Source organism: Cuculus canorus, chromosome 3 (genome assembly GCF_017976375.1).
Source record: "Cuculus canorus isolate bCucCan1 chromosome 3, bCucCan1.pri, whole genome shotgun sequence".
Taxonomy (NCBI): Eukaryota; Metazoa; Chordata; class Aves; order Cuculiformes; family Cuculidae; genus Cuculus; species Cuculus canorus.
Window position 1 is genome coordinate 105,791,301 of NC_071403.1, and position 16,432 is coordinate 105,807,732.

Genomic DNA, 16,432 nt, shown 5'->3' on the forward strand with positions numbered 1-16,432 from the left:
AAGGAATGGATGCTTTCTCCTATGTATTCTTTCACAACTTCACTTTAGTTCCTTGCTTCTTGCAGAACCAATGCTTGTACAATCACTTGGCATGTCTGCAAGCGTGTACTCCCAGTAACTTTCGTACCTGTTTGCTGATTTCAACAACTTCCACATGCAGAGATATAAAAAATAGTTCTGGAAGGTGTTCCTACATATGTCAGGAAAACTAATTGCTTCAGAAAGGGCAGGGGGAATTTTATAAACATACCTTAAGAAAACAAAGTCTTGGAACAATTCAGTGAGAATTGGTTTTGCTTCTACTTGCAAAATATAAATTCTTCGGTATTTGCAGCAAATAATAGCTGTGTTTTGCAAATACATGTAGGAAATGAGGCTTCATTAGTTGCCTCTGCTTGTGGAACTGCTTATTAATCTTTGGTAAGGATTTATCCTACAAGCAGTTGTTGCCAAGTTTTCTTAATAGGCCACTTGCAAAGGGCTTTTATCCTTGTGCCTTTGGGAAGGGCCAGTCAGTTCCATATGCTGGGATTTGCTTAGGTAAGTCTTTCCAAGAATGCTGAAAAGCTGGAGAAAAGAATTATACTTACAGATTTGTTGAGAGTCTTGTTTTACTGTATTCAGACCAGTATCTTAAAACACAATACTTAATTAATTTCCCCAGCTGTATTTGTGGGTCCTCTTATAAGTCTCAAGGTCCATAGTGCTATTTTCTCTAGAAGGGATGCCTGTAGTGCCATTATTACATTATACCCAGACACTCCTGGTTTTCCAGACTAGCTGTTCTTAATGAAAAACGAAAATCATGTCCTCATGTTAGAAGTTCAGCTGATTCGGCCTTCATTTTCTCAATGCCTCTGGACCTGAAGAGTTTTCTTCCATGTTACCGTTGTTGTTCTTGTTATACAATGCAAGCATAACAGCTAATAATGGCCAACAGGGGAAAAAAAATGGAGAGAATAGATAATTATTCAGAACAGAGGCCACAGAGATATTTCCAAATAGCTAGCACAGTTGTCAGAGAGGGAGGAAATAATGCACAGGATCATAGCAGAAAACTTTCCAAATTTCCAGTGAATTAAGCAAATCATGAAACCAGCTTCTCAGAAAAACACGTCTCCTCTTGCACATTTCTTCAGGCCTGAAGGGGGGCTCACAAGCGGCAGCATCCCCCAGCTGCCTCCAATCGTGGGAGCTCTGCAGTTGGCTAATGTCTCTGCAAAACCCCGTGCTTAGATTTGGGCTTCTCTTTTTCCCCTCTGAAGGCCTTTTATTTTATAAGGTGTTAGCCTGGCTTTGGGAAGTTGGCTATGCAAAGCTATGGCAGAGCAATGGGACAGAGACAACCTGCCCCTCTCCTGCAACACACCTTCCCCTCACAGCTGCCGAGCAGTGCTGCCCACCAAAAGCAAGTCTGAGAGTTTGCCAGGGTGAAGACAGGGAAAAGGAATGTGAGATCTGGCCCATGACACTGGTCAGCATTACAGGATCCTCAGCAGAGGCCATTGTTATTGAGAAGGGTGGAGACCATTCTCTATGACATCTCTTTTTGCCTCAGCCAAACATGATCATTCCTTTTTTAGATATGTCTTTGTTAAACTAAATACACTTGTTTGTTTGTTTCTTATTTATCCCATATGTCTAGAGAAAGTAGGATGAAGTAGGAAAAAATAGTAAGTTGTCATGTAATTGAAGATGATGTCTAACTGTGCTTATAAACTCAAGTGAATTTAATTTGAATGTTTCTCTTTTTCCTTGCAGTATAGACCCCACACACGTACTGATGTATCTTCAACCCTTCATTGAAGATAAGGCCTTTGTTTCTGCCACCAGAAATGCTTCTGTCACTACAGTAATGAGAAATCACCCAGGATATTCTTTTCCGAAAGATATTTATATCTATATTGTCCTGCAGACCTTAAGACTAGCCCCTCCCTCAAGTGCCTTTGGCAGTTGCATTCTTTTTTTAATGATTCTTGTATTTTTTTTTTTTTTGCAAGATGATAATTTTTGCATAGCTTGGAGCAACAGTTGGAGGAGATACACAACACACTCCTAAGATTTTAAGATAATAAAGATGGCATATCTGGCCAGGGTTTAATGTTGCATCTGTACTGATTGTATGGACTTTCCTTCTGTATAAGACATTCCTCGTGCCCAGGTTGTTAGGCACTTGGATTAGCTGAAGCAAGGCTGCAAGCCTCCACCACACTCACTTCCCAAAACGCCAGCAATGTGTGCAAGCCCTAGAGGACTCTGTCTCCCATTATGCTCCAGGATGAACACTCCCAGTGCATGGCATAGCAGGATCTGCATCCCAGAGCACAGAAAGGGACCTATACGCTCAGCTTTCAGTGCATGACTGGGTGCACATGCGAGGACCATCATGTTTAGGCTCTGAGCACGAGAGCTCAGGTTATCCCCGGGGTACCAGTGACCTAAAGACACCATTTTGGACTTGAAAGTTGCTTTTGTTATTAATGCTGCTGAGTCTCTAAAGACAACACAAGTTACAAACTGCCTATTCCCAAGCAGTTGTTGTGTAACTTTGCTCCCACCCCCAGAGATGTTGCCTGCCATTCATTTCATGGGCTCGGTTGAGCTGGGAAGTGCCTGGGGGAATCTCTTAGCTCCCCAATTAACAACAGAAGGGGTCAGTCCTTGCCGAAGGTAGCAGTCACATTTGTGACCTTTCCTGAGAATAAGGGAGGCAGAGAAGGTGCCATTTCCAGCTGGGAAAACACTAACTTTTATTGTACATACAATGCAGAATAGAGGACCAAAGAAGAGGTATTGAAGGAAGGTACCTCTAGAAATGATGACAGGCTTTCTAGGCAAGAAAGGAGCATTTGTGAAGAGGGAGGAGGGCATGGGAGAGGTTTTCGCAGGCCCTGCCAAGCTGTTCATCACTCCTGCAATCTGAGTTTTATATAAGATACCACGGAGCAGCACAGAGGCCTCGTGGGCTGGCTGCTGGTGGAGGCTGGAGCAAGGTGTTCCTGCAATCTGGTCTCAGATGTTCGAGCTGGGTCTTGTTAATAAGATCCAAGAATTAAGAGCTTGGAAGTGCTTAGGAGCTCAGTGTTTTTTTTCCAAGAACGTGATCGCTGAGGCTGAGCACAGAACCTGCAGTTTAGGGCTGGAGTAGACTTCAGTGCAAAATGAATTTCCTGCCAATCAGCTGAATATCCTGAGACCTCACTGGGAAGCGGAGAACTTTGCTCATCTGTTGCAGGTAGGGTGATATGCTTGGGGCTATTCCTTAACCATCGGGACACAGCCATGGTTTTTCCCATGCGATCCCATTGCTGGACAGGACTTTTTTGAGACAATACCAATCAAGAAGAGTTGTGTGTGCATAGACTGCCCCGGCTTGGACCTGTTGGACCATGGGGACTGTCCCCTGTCGGAAGTCATAAAGGGAAATACAGCATTCACTATCTGTGGCCTGTGGGAGCCAAGATCCAGTTAAGCAAAGGGAAGCCTCATTAGCCTCAAGGAACTTCCTTAAAAGCAAAGGAAGAGGGTGCAGTTCAAAGACAGAGGGATACCATGGGATGAGCAGGATTGCAAAAGCCTGGAGGAGCACAGGGCAGGAGATCTGAAGCTCACAGAACTTGCTCTGCCCTGCAACAGCAGCAGCCAGCAGCTCACAACTAGCGGCCACTGACCAAATCAAAAGGAGACAGCTGGTCCCTGGTAGAATCTGGAGACCATATTCATAAGGATCCCCCTGTTAGTGAGCACCATTTACTGCCTAGTCATATCTGACAGTGAACGTGATTTCCTGCATGCAAAAGGAAAATTAGGCAGCAAAGCCTTCACGCTGTAAGATGAAGGGCAGAGCAGTACAGCAAGGCCAGAAATCCCAGCAAGGGGCTTGCAATGGCTCTAAAGGTCTGAACAATCATTTCCAAGTTGTGGCAGCATCTCAGACTGTATAAGAACTCTGTTTAAAGATTTTATGCTCCACTCTTACCCCTGTTCATTAGCTCATTTCATAACCAGAAGTTACCAGCTTTCCTCTCTCTGTCTCAGGTTTTGGTATTAATAGCATTTATGAGGATTGGACTAGGATTATGTGCAATTATCAGTGAGAAAACCAGAGAGTCCAAAACAGAATAAAAGCCCAAACAAAAAAAAAAAAAAAAAACCAAAAAAAAACCAAAAAAAAAAAGAAAAGAAAAAAAATGGTATCATGCATAGGAGGGTGAGCTCCTTGTTCCCACTGGAGGGCCCTCAGTATTTGCAGGACTGCTGCTTGGCCTTGGCGTGCTTCCTCCAGCAGCATGTAACACTGCGCCAACATTAGTGAGTGAACGTGGGAGAGCTGGTAAGTTTGGTTGTAAGTTTGGATCCTCCTGCTTTTATCCAGCTGCTAAACCAGCTGAAAAAAATACAAGATGGTCCCATTTCCACAGGCGCTTTTTCTGTTGATGCTACAGGAGCGATCCTGCAGGTGAGTGGTGGGAGCGAGAGATAAACACGAGAAGCAAGTTGTCCGTCAAGATGAGATTTGTGCAGTGGAAACAAGCGGGATGCAGTGGAAACAAGGCGGGATGCGGCTTCGCGCAACGCGATCCATGGAGGTTTCCCTCCCAATGAATCAGGGAGATGCTCTGAGGCAGCGGCCGCCGCGCGGGGTCACGGGAAATGGAGTCGCCCCCGCCTACGCCTACGTGCGCACCCCGAAGGCGCAGAACCACAGTTCCCGGCGTTCCCCGCGGCGCCCCCGCCCGCTCTCTCAACCCCCGCCCTCCCGCGAAAGCCCATGGGAGCTGCAGTCCGAGCCCAGGGGCGCCGCCTGCTGGCCGTGTGCACCGCGCTCCGGCCCCGCTGCCCGGCTCCCTCCGCGGGAGGCGGCGCCCGCGCTGTTTGCGAACGCGGCGAGTCCCGCTCGGCGCGGGGCGAGGAGAGCGCGGGCGATGCCTCTGCCGGGGAGCGGAGCCGGCGGCCCGGCCCGGGGCCGGAGCAGGGGGCGGCCCCTCGCTCCTGCAAGGCCGGGCAGAAGCGCCGCTGCCCGCACCGGGCATGGCGGCCGCGGCGCCGGAAATCTCCCCGGAAGCCGTCCCGTCGCTCCCGTGATGCCCCGCGGCGGCGCCCATTCGAGTCCCGCCGCCCGCCGAGCAGGAGGAGACGGCGGCTCCGCATCCCGCTCTCGGCGGCTTCTCCCCGGTCCTGGATGGCCGCGGCGGGGCCAAGCGCCGGCGGAGCGAGCCGGGGATGGCGTGTCCTTCGACGCGGGTGTCATCCCCGGGAGAGCGGCTGCCGCTTCGCCCGCGACCTCCTCAAGCACGTCCTGTAGCAGCGGCAGCAGCTCCCGCTGCCCTGCGAGCGGCTCGGCTGCTTCTGCCGCCGGGTGAGGGGCCGGGAGGGAGCCCCGGGGGCCGTTCTGTCCCGGCCGCGCGTGTCTGAGCGCGGCAGCCGCTCCTCGGTTGTCTTCAAAATGTGCTACGTTTAAAAACGGGAATAAAGAAGTTGTTGAGGAAAGCACACCTAGAGAAGCGGCTGATGCCTTCCAGCACGGCCAGGCTGGGGCTGGGGCTAGAGGGCACCAACGAGGAGAGGGTACGTTACCCTTGCTTGCAAAGATGATTTTGAAGCACCAGGCCCAGCCCAACTGGTGAAGAAACTATTCTTTTCCTTGTATATATGGAGTACTATCCCTGCTGAAAAATCCACAGAGTAGTCACACCCCAGGAGATTAAAAAGACTTGCAAGACTTTCTGTGCAATTCTCTTAACTAAAATATACCTGATTCACCTAGCAGTTGTCCCTCATAAGTCACCCAGCTCTCCTGTGTTCCCAGACTAGGAGCCCTGGAGGATTTTGCTACAGACATAGAGCAGCTGCCCCAAAAGTAACTGTAGTTGAAAATCAGCTGGCAGCTGCAGGCTTTCTGCAGCCTGAAGCAAGGAGGCATGTCTTGAGACACCTAATGCCATATTTTTCAGTTATTTTTAAAGTATTACTAAAAAGAGGGTCCTAGTGGGAAACCAATGGGAAAAAAAGCACCTAGGGGCTTCTGAAAATCCTGCTGAGTTCCTGTCTACATCTGCTGTCTGACCCCAAGACACTTTATGGTCAAGTAAATGTGTTTTGCTAAATGTGACACTGATTTTGTGTGCTGTGGTACAATGTGACCTGTGGCCTGGGTGATTAAAAGTAGCTGCTGTCGCCAGATGTTCCACGTGTCTCCTTAGACTGCTTATTTAAAGTCCTGACAACATCTACCACCAAGCAGTCCAACACCTAGTGGGCCAAAGGACTATTTCTGTTTGCTTCAAGAGCTGTAATGTTGAAGCATTTATCTGAAGTAGTTTGAGGCTGTGCCTATGATAACAACTGAGGAGTGAATGATTTCAGGAGTATAACAGGTTCCTCTTAGGCCAGTGAAGTGTATTCTATGATTTCTTTCACCTCACAATTATTGTAGTTCAAGAACTATACTGGGCTTGCTCTTGAAAAGTCTTACCGACACACAGCATTCACATTTTCATCGCACCTTCAACACTGATCTAAAATTAGACTGTGTTCCTGAAACGAATATATTGCTCTTCAATGTGCAGGGTGCAAACTGAACAATAAGTTGTGGTGTATATACTTAGATAGTATTATCCTCGGGTAAGACAGGAAGATTTACTTTTTGCCACACCTAAGGTCATAAAGTAAATAATAGAAATTGTTTTCCAAGTGGTCTGCTTGAAAGTTATAGCAATTTATTAGCTAAGAGAACCATTTTGCCTGGTAGCAGAACTATAGATAAGATAGTAAAATAGGTAAGAGAAGTAATGTTATGAAACTCTAAATAAATAGATATCAATAACCTAACCCAGCATACAAATCTAGAGACGTTATTGCTATTTTTTTAAACTCAGGAATACGAACAAACTTCCATATACTTGGTATAAATATCCAGACCTCATCTTATTTGAGTCAATTCATGTCAGTTTAATAAGAAGAATGGTGCCAACAATTTTATAGAAAGCTCCACGTGTTTTTTGACTCTGGAATGTCTCCAAGCGAGTCCCACTCCTAAAAAGAATTTTTGGCCCTCATCCTTCAGAGGCCCCGGGGGCCGTTCTGCCCCGGCCGCGCATGTCTGAGCGCGGCAGCTGCTCCTCGAGCCGAGCGCTCGCTGGGGCCGCGTTCTTCGGTGCCCCCGCGGCGGCGTTTGGGAGCGGAGCTCCGGGTGAAGGGCCGGGAGGCCTCAGCCGGTTCCTGGCTATCTCCCGTTGTCCCCTTTCCTGCTCAAAGCCTGTCACTGTTTGGTTTGTTACTCAGACGGCTCGAAGAAGAGAACAGTGTTAAGTGGCTTTGGAGTGGCACTGTTATGATCCCCGAGGAGTTCTATGAGCTCAACTTGGAGAGTATCTGTGAGGGCAGCGCTGAGGAGAGCCTGGAACCTGCCTCCTGTGTTCGCAAGCTTTTTCGCTCCCTCTTTGTTGCGGATGTCTTCAGTGAACTTGACGACCTGCCTGTGACCTGCCTGTCGTGGGCACTGTTGTCATGCTCCAGGGGCACCGCAGTTGTGGTGATGACTGGTTCCAGCCCAAGCTCAACTATAAAGTGCTGACATGAGGGAGGAAACTGACCGTGAACTTGTCCTGTGATGGAGGCATCGACATAAGCGCTTCACCTCATCAGCCTCTGGCTTCTACTTGGGAGGACTATGTCTGGTTTCAAGCACCGGTGACCCTCAAAGGCTTTCGAGAATGACCTGTGCTCTGTGGAACTCTAGTGGAATATTGAATGAGCTTTGGGGATGCTTTAAGGGACACTGACTTTATCAAATGTAACCGCATATTCTTGTCTGTTTGGGTCTCTTCTTCAGGGCATCTGCTGTCTTCCTACAGCTCGACCCTGTTCCTCTGCCTTCACCTCTGGAACTGTTGTTGAAAGCAAATACCCGTTAAGGTACAGCCACACCTTCACCACCGCCCCCCCCCAACCCCCGAGTGATTCTATAGGGACCTGAGTTGTGGCACAGGAGATGAATTGCTGTGGGGGGAGTAAAAGTTTCCTGTTGTGTGCTTACTGAATTGGCAAATACTGGAGACAGTCTTCTCTCTCCTGGCTGTTTCTCTGGTAACAAGTACTATGTTAGCTGATTGTTTGGGGCTCTAGATAGCGTGTGTGAATACACTTGGCCTTTGCCATGAAGGCCATCACTGTTCTTTGTCTCTCCTGCTTCTGTAAAAGGAGAACTTTCCCTGCAGGCTGATCAGGCCTGAGTACTCAAGAGTTTGCCCTGTAAATCCTTTCAGTTACTTACTAATCCAAAGAGTGGGACTGGGAGGTCTCATACCTAGCACCGCGTTGTACTGGTGATGAGAAGAGGTGGAGCAGCCCTGTGGAGGCAGGGAATTGCATCTTCCTGTTTTTTTTCCTAACCTTTAGTCCAAGAGCCCTGACAATCAGTTAGATACACCGTTACAATTGAAAGTAAGCAGTTCCTGCTCTAACCTTCTTCAGAGGAAGCTGGGACACCTGCCTCAATATCCCAGTTTATGTTTACTTAAAACAACAACAACAACAAAGTCGATTTCTTGTTTACTTTCACCTCTTAGAAGTCTTAGACTCTAAATGTTTCTGACAGGTGAGGAAGAGGGGAGTGTGATCAAATTCAGCATTGGCTTTACCTGTCAGATTCCCCTTCCGAGTCCGAATGTATTCCCTGGAAGCAGAACACGAGCCTTTCCTTCTGGCCTGGTGTCTGACACAAAGTGGAGGAGGAGGGAGTAGAGCACGGTGTGTCAGGACTAGACAGTTGCTGGAGGCCTCTTCAGTCAGCTGGGTACGCCTGTAGCCTAAGGAGCTTAATGGCTCCTATAACTGTCCCGTTTAAAGAGAACCTGGAGCCTACTGGTAGCGAGGTTGCTTGGAGTTTCTTGCTAGCAAGAACTGCAGGGTGGGGTGGTGAAAGTCCTTTGAAAGGAGAGTAAAGGTTGAAGTAACCCTCTGTGCTTGGTGCCTAATTTAACTCTGGCCTTTTGGAACGAAACGGGACTATAGAACTAGGAGGAAAGGTAGTTGATATTTTTGAGCTTGGAGAACACTGGGAGTGCTGTCTCTGCCTTCTTATGCGTTAGCAGCTGTTCACGACGTGTAGTAACTGCTAAAGCTGGCTCTGGAGGAGAAACTGCTAGAATGCAGAAGGCTGCTGTGTGTGCAGCTGCCCACTTGACTGTGTACTTGCAGGTCTCATAAATGAAATGTGACCTGAATGTAGCGTGTGTGCAGGAGATGAAAACCCTTCCCAATTCCACCCAAGCTGTTTGTAATGCGTATTTCCGGATGCTAACGCTCAAGCATTTAAAGAAGGCTTGAGCAGAAGCCTTAGCTCTGAGGAACAAGGGCAGAGTTCTTTTCTCCTCACTTCCCCAACCGAATACGATCTTACCGTGGTGAACTGTTGACATATTCTGTTGGGAAATGGTTAAGTGAAAAAGGACATGAGAATGTTGAAAAATGGATTGAGGAATGGTTAAGTGAACAAGGACATGATTCAATAGAAAGGCTTTGTGAGACACGTATTGTGTAAAGTGGAAACCTTGTTAAACTCTGAGTGTAGATATGGACTGAAAGAACAAGAAGGCATACAAGAAGGAATTTCTAAGAAGAAACTTTTGAAGGACAAGTGAATCTTTCCCAAGGAAACAGGATGGAGCACTGAGCTCAGCTGTAACTGTAACATACCTGCAAGAAGATACATGAAACTCGAAGTAGCAGTATAGTAATAATGAATTAACAAAGGACAATGAATCAATAATGAATTAACAATAGACAATGAATCAATAAAGAGCAAATAGTTTTAAGTAACTAATAATGTATTCAGTGCTGTAACTGTAACATACCTGCAAGAAGATACATGAAACTCGAAGTAACAATATAGTAATAATGAATTAACAAAGGACAATGAATCAATAATGAATTAACAAAAGACAATGAATCAATAAAGAGCAAATAGTTTTAAGTAACTAATCATGTATAAGTTGTAACAAAGCATTAAGGCATAAAGCGTAAAGCACAAAGCACAAAGCATCTTTTGAATGTTAGGGTATATAATCCGGGCTGATTTTGAATAAAGTTGAAGCTTGCTTTATCACTCATATTGAGTTGTCCGCTTGCTTCCCTCGCCCGTCGCAATATTCTGTTCCAGTTGAACAATGAATGCAGCAATGATGTGGTGCTGGCATGGAAGAAGACAAGATGCTTTTTGTTGTTGTGATGAAGCGGTTTTGAGGTTAACAAGTGCTATAAGTTATCCAAATAAAATATTGGCTTGTGTGTGTGATGACATTGTTTTTATTTAATCCCTCAATATCAAGGTTCTGCTGGTGGCAGAGGGACTCGCTTCCGTTCCGTGTGTGTACTTAAACTGCAGGTTCACAGCTGTTCCACCTTTGTGACAAAGTGCATGATGTGCCAGAAGCTCTGGTTCCTCGGAGGCAGCAAAATGCCCTTCATGTGGCAAATCACCAGGCTTGTTATCCAAGGATGGGGTCCACCTGTCCCCAAGGGGCGAAAGGATACTCCCCAAGAAGAAAGCAGGGCTCATTCCTAGAGCTTTAAACTAGATGTGAAGGGGGAGGGGGCCGTACCGGGCTGACTGAAAAAAGCCTGGGAATGTCACTCCTCTTTCTGAGGGGTGGTGTGCTGGCAAGGACCCTTTGGTCTCCACCTGTCAGGAAGTGAGGAATAGCACTTAAGTGCACCTTCAGAGGGGTTGGATAGTTCAGTGAGTAGTCGCTTAGGAATTAGGCCTGTTCCCCTTAGGAGCGTAGCAGGATGAACAGTCCAGCCGAAGTGCATCTACAGCAACACATGCAGCATTGCATAAACCAAGGGGAACAAGAAGTTATTGTAAGGCAGGAGGGCTACGGTATAATTGCCATCAGAGAAACGTGGTGGGTTCAGCACTGGTGAGGCTGCACCTTGAATACTGTGTTCATTTTTGGGCCCCTCACTCTGTGAAAGAGATAGCTGAGATGGCACGAGTGTGTCACAGAAGAGCAATGAAGCTGGTGAGGGGCTTGGAGAACAAGTCCATTACAAGGACCTGGCTGAGAGGACTGGGGTTGTTTAGTCTGGAGAAGAGGAGGCTGAGGAGTGACCTTATCGGGGCTCTCTACAACCGCCTGAAAGGAGGTTGTAGAGACGGTGGTGGTGTTGGTCTCTTCTCCCAAGTGTTAGGTGATAGGACGAGAAGGGAATGGCCTCTGGCTGTGTCAGAGGCAGCTTTAGATTGGACCCTAGGAAAAAGTTTCTTCTCAGAAAAGGTTCCCAAGCACTGGAACGGGCTGCCCATGTATGTGGTTAAGTTCCCATTCCTGGAGGTATTTAAAGACAGGGGAAATGAAGGGCTTAGGGATATGATTTGGTCGTGGGACAGGTACGTTGGAATCGATGGTCTCAAAGGTCTTTTCCAAGCTAACGGTTCTATGACTCGTTCACTGCCAGCAGACGTCATTGCTGCATTCATAGTTCAAGTGTAACAGAATATGTCAACAGTCCACTGCAGTACATGCGCTCAGTTGGGGAGGAGAGGAAGACAGGAACTGGCCCCTTTGTTCCTCAGAACCAGCAGCTTCAGCTCAGAAGTTTCTTTAAACACTTGAGTGTCAGCATCCCCCAAATATGCATTACAAGCAGCCTGGGTGGAGGTGGAAAGGGGTTTCCTCTCCTGCGCACGCATACACCTCCATTGCTTCATTGTACTCTTTGAAGCAATAGCACAGGATAATACGTCCCATGTTTGAGATGAATCATGGTGTTCGGTAAAATGGAACAGTGTTCGGGTATAATAGAATCCTTGTGCTTGCCTGGATATGTAGAGAGTCACCGTTTTGGTGACCACACTTGTCCACTACAGATGGTGGAATCTCATTCCAATGTCTTTTTTTGGCACGAGTTAGAGAGAGGGGCAAGGATCCTTAGAATGGGAAAACTAATGTAAAGATCTGCACCGAAGTCCAAGGACCAGGTATATATCTTACTGGCAGCTAAGTGCTTTTGCTTCCCATTCCTTACTGTAAACTAGGATTATGGCTCCACTGCTATTCCTTTCAGCCTGGAGGAGCCCTTGCAACATGTGACAGCCCCTTTACATTGTGCCAGTTTTGGTTGCAGCCTGGTGTTCGTACTCTCAGTCCCCTGTGAGGGAACTTAAACAGATCTGGCCTGTATCGTTTTCTAGCTATAACATACACTCCTTTGAGGGGAGGAAGACCTGAACATAAAGTTTGGACACAGCGAGAAGGTGTTGGCAAAGCAGTTAGCGAAACACAGTTTCTTTAGATGACTAGAGATGTAGCTGAATGCAACAGTCTCACAGCAAACGTCTGAATCTTAGCCCAGGAGGGGAAAGCTCTTGCTGCTCTCTGTCCCCATGAGGTGATCGCTTATGATAGTTGTGGGGTCGTAGGACTGCATTTGAAGCAGTGTTTGTCCAGATTAGATCTTAAGGACTTTGCCATCTCCTTGGGATAATTAACAGGTAAAAAAGCAGCTCTTAGGGTTCTTAGATGGGGAAGGCTGATGGCTGTTTCACTGACGGAGAGATCGTTCCTAGCCTGGCAGTGTTGCTACACCAATTGCAATGGTTCAAGCAGCTGTATCTCTTCTGCAAGACCCAGCTTGTCTGCCTAAAAAGTAGGTAATTGCCTACGCAGAGCAGCTTGATCTCCCCTAAAGCTGCTGCGTGCATATGTTTCTCTCTGAAAATACAGCTCTCCTAACCCTGTAGATTTCTGTGTTACCTCACCCACAGGGCTGTGCAAGGAAGGCACCACAAGCTGATGTAAAGCCACTTAGTCAAAACATAAGTGAACGAATGAACACCTTTCCTGGGTCTGACTCCAATAAACTCATTTGGCTGTAAAAGCCTAATCATGAAATATTTTGACTGTGCTCTTACTGGCAGCAGAAACAGAAGACAAATTGTCTTAAAAATACCCTTTGCCTATAGTGAGCACACTCATGAAGAGTATGGAGTTTTAATTCACAATCATGTTAAATGAATGACTTTTTGGGTACTAGTTCTAGAACGTTGTTTAATCTCCTTCCTCTAAGTTACTACTTAACCACTAGAGCACCTGCTTCACAATCACAGCCTTCTTGCTTCAGCCCATTCCCCAAGCAGGCAGGACTTGGATAACAAGTGCCTTAGCAGATGAAGCCACTCCTTAGTCCTCCTGCCTGTTTGGGAGAGGAGCCATTACTTTGTGCTGTTCTTACTGTCAAAGCCTTAATGGCCCTAAGCAAAATACATGAGGAGTTGTTGTTTCTCAGGGCTTAAGGAGTACTTTGGTCTTTCTGCCACCACGGCCACTCCCCCAACCCCGGGTTATTATAAAGATCTGGTGACTCTGTGCTGTTGTCTTCAAGGTGTGCAGACCCTCCCCCTTGCTAGCTTGCCTGCGCTGAGCTGTACTAGAAAAGGAGAGAAGAGAGAGCACAAAGAGCAGGGTTTGTCAGCATGACCGTGACTGGCAGTGTTGCGGAACACTTGGAAAGCACAGAAAACACAGACACAGGCACGCACACGTAGGAGAAACAACATTTTTATTAATTCTAAAACTCTACTCCGTGTCAGACCTCCTCATGAACAGTTTGTAGCTGGTGTGATAAGAAACTGTAATTACAGAACTCCACATTCGGGTAGGACGTCTCTTGGCTGGTGGTTCTGGAGCTCTGAGAATTCAAAGGAAAACACAACAGACTTTCATTCCCCTGAAGTCCAAGCATATCAGAATTCAACTTTATTTGACCATATCAGCTGTAGGAAAATCATCATGTTTTGGCTCTTCATAGTTCTGCCTGGTTTTAAGAACAACGAGTAGAAATGAGGCAGAAACTGGGCTGGAAGTAGTCAAAGGTTCCTATTTGGTCACACAATCAAGTCTGTCAAAAGAATCTGTATGGCAACTAGCTTGATGGGAATCATAGTTTTAGTTTCAATCTGTCTTAATTTCTGTAAATATATTTACCATAATGTAAATACATCTATTTGCATGAATAAGATTATATGATGTATTGATTCTTAAATGTTACGTATTGTACGTGCCAAAAAGCCAAACAGAGCTTTATCCTGCTGCCCCTTCCCTCAAAACACTAACACAGTTCAAATGGATTTTTCTTTCTCTAAACATGTAGCTCAAGACTAACCTTTGCTGAAAGGCTGCTTACCTATCATACTGTGATAAACCAGTTTTCTTTTTCCTTCCTATCTGTGTGTCTCGAATGCGGACAATATATTATATATAGCAGTTGCTCTGCTACGTGGAATTACTTTGGCTGCTTTTACTCTGGTTGGTTGCAGCTTTGGTGTTGAGACTGTAAAGGAAGAGGGGAGATAAAAAGTATCAGCCTTGTGTCATCCAAGTGATGGCTAGTTTTCCATTACATTCCACCCCCTAAGCATTACCTTGTTTAAAGGAAGATGTAAGGAATTCATATGGCTTGAATTTCGCCACCGACAGCTTTCTTTGGATATGAGGGCGGAGTTTGCCACAGCGGTCTAATGCAGAATTTTGTGGAGCTCTTCCCTCTCTAGTCTGAGGATCACCATCGTTCTGATGAATGAAAAGCATGAAGCAAAAACTAATTACAAGAAGTTCATTGCACAGAACTAGCTGTGCTATTTCTAGTTCGCAAATAAGCTCACTCTCCAGATCTGCCCCTCAGCTCACCCCACTTTCACCTCGTGCTTTTAGCACAATCAAAGCAAGACTGGAACAATAACAGTACCTACAGCTCTAAGTTAAAACAAGTCTGGCGCTCTGCAGGACCTTATTCTGATACACCTGTTATCACCTGCAGCTTTCAAATGCTTTGCAAGATAGCAGGCTTTCCCTTGTTTTTTCCTGAAACAGGAATGCCTAAGATGTCTGAATATACAGAGAACTGCAAATGGCGTTAGACAAAATGATGTGATTATTAACTCAAGCAAAAAAAAAACCTGCCCACACACACCTGGCTGGATGAAAGTTTTCAAATGCAGGACCTAAAACTTCCAAAACCACCTTACAAGTTTGATTCACTGGAAATCTATGGTTCCGGAAAACCACAAATGCTTCACAGATCCATAACAAAGGTTCACGTAACACCAAATTTAATCTGACTATTTTCGGAAGATAGATACAGATTTCCGTCATAAAAGTGGTGAAATGAAAGTTATGGAATTGCAGAGCACACTACACCTTGAGGAAATTAAAAAAACCCAAACCACCCACCATACAAATTTTACCCGTGGACTGGCATCCTGACTGCTCTCAGCTAGAAAACAGAGTTGCGTGCAAGGTCCTAGCGATGACGTACAACATACTCTTCGTTCCACGGATAGAATAATCTAAATCCTGCCTAACCTATGTATCTGAGTAACTGAATGATAAGATTGGCTGATAGAAAAACTATCTGTCTATTCCTCAGATGGAAGCAAATTACTTCGAGCAGAGTCAACAATGGTCTCTAACAAATTATAACTTCGCAGAGCAGCTTTGGCGTGGGGAAGGTTATTGCTAAACTTGGAGGCTCGGCTGTAACTGGAAGTGTGGAAACTTATTTCTAATAGTTCCAAGAATGGTATAAAACCAAAGCATGATCTTTACTGAGGACTATCTGAACCGGTTAGTAACACCTAACAGAACCTGCGCACTGGACAACTTTTACACTTGCCTTGGGGTTAACCTTCGTTGATTGATTCTGCAGGACTGCTGGCCAATAATACGCACTCTTTCGTGTGCTGACTGGAAGAACTTTGTTGCTTGCAATACAAGCCCTGGTCCTTAAAAAGGACTTCAAGCACTCCTATGAGAAATAAGACATTTCAAAAACCCGTTGTGATTCTGCCTCTTCTTTTTTCAAAGAGATGAGGAAGATTTTTTCTGTCCACACTTACTAGTTCAGTGTTGGTGAAAGGAAGCTGCAGTAATTCTTCCACCAGTCCCATCTCATGGCAGCTTTTGTACACGTGTTCCAAGAGCTCTGCTCTGTTTAGCTCTGTGACGTGTTGCTGCAAAAGAGCCCAGGCCTCCACCATGCACCTGTAATTCATTTTTTTGATAGGTAAAGGTATAGTAATAGTGTAACCAAAGAGATGCCCCAAAACTGTTGTGTTCCAAGTTTAAAGGAAATTTAGGGGATTGTGAGTTAAATTATTTGTTCTCCACTTTTTGCAATATTTGAATGTCATAACGGTGGGATATATTTCCTTACCTATTAGACAACAACACACCGAGGTAAAGCCGCACTTTGCTACATGTTGACAGTGATGGCTTCATACACGGTAGGTATTGGAGGGCTTGCCTATGCTGTCCTTGGCAAGCGAGGGACTGAATAATTCGCAGCTGCAGCCACGGTGCTACCTGCGTTGTTTCTTGATGGCAGAGGTGGGCCAGTGATTTCTGTAAAAGTTGAAGACGGGGCTTCT

General features: G+C 46.0%; 1 pseudogene; it reads left to right on the forward strand.

The window, feature by feature from the left end:
* Positions 1-4,269: 4,269 nt before the first annotated feature.
* On the forward strand, positions 4,270-10,064 carry LOC128851692 (MAD2L1-binding protein-like; annotated as a pseudogene).
* The last annotated feature ends 6,368 nt before the right edge of the window (positions 10,065-16,432 follow it).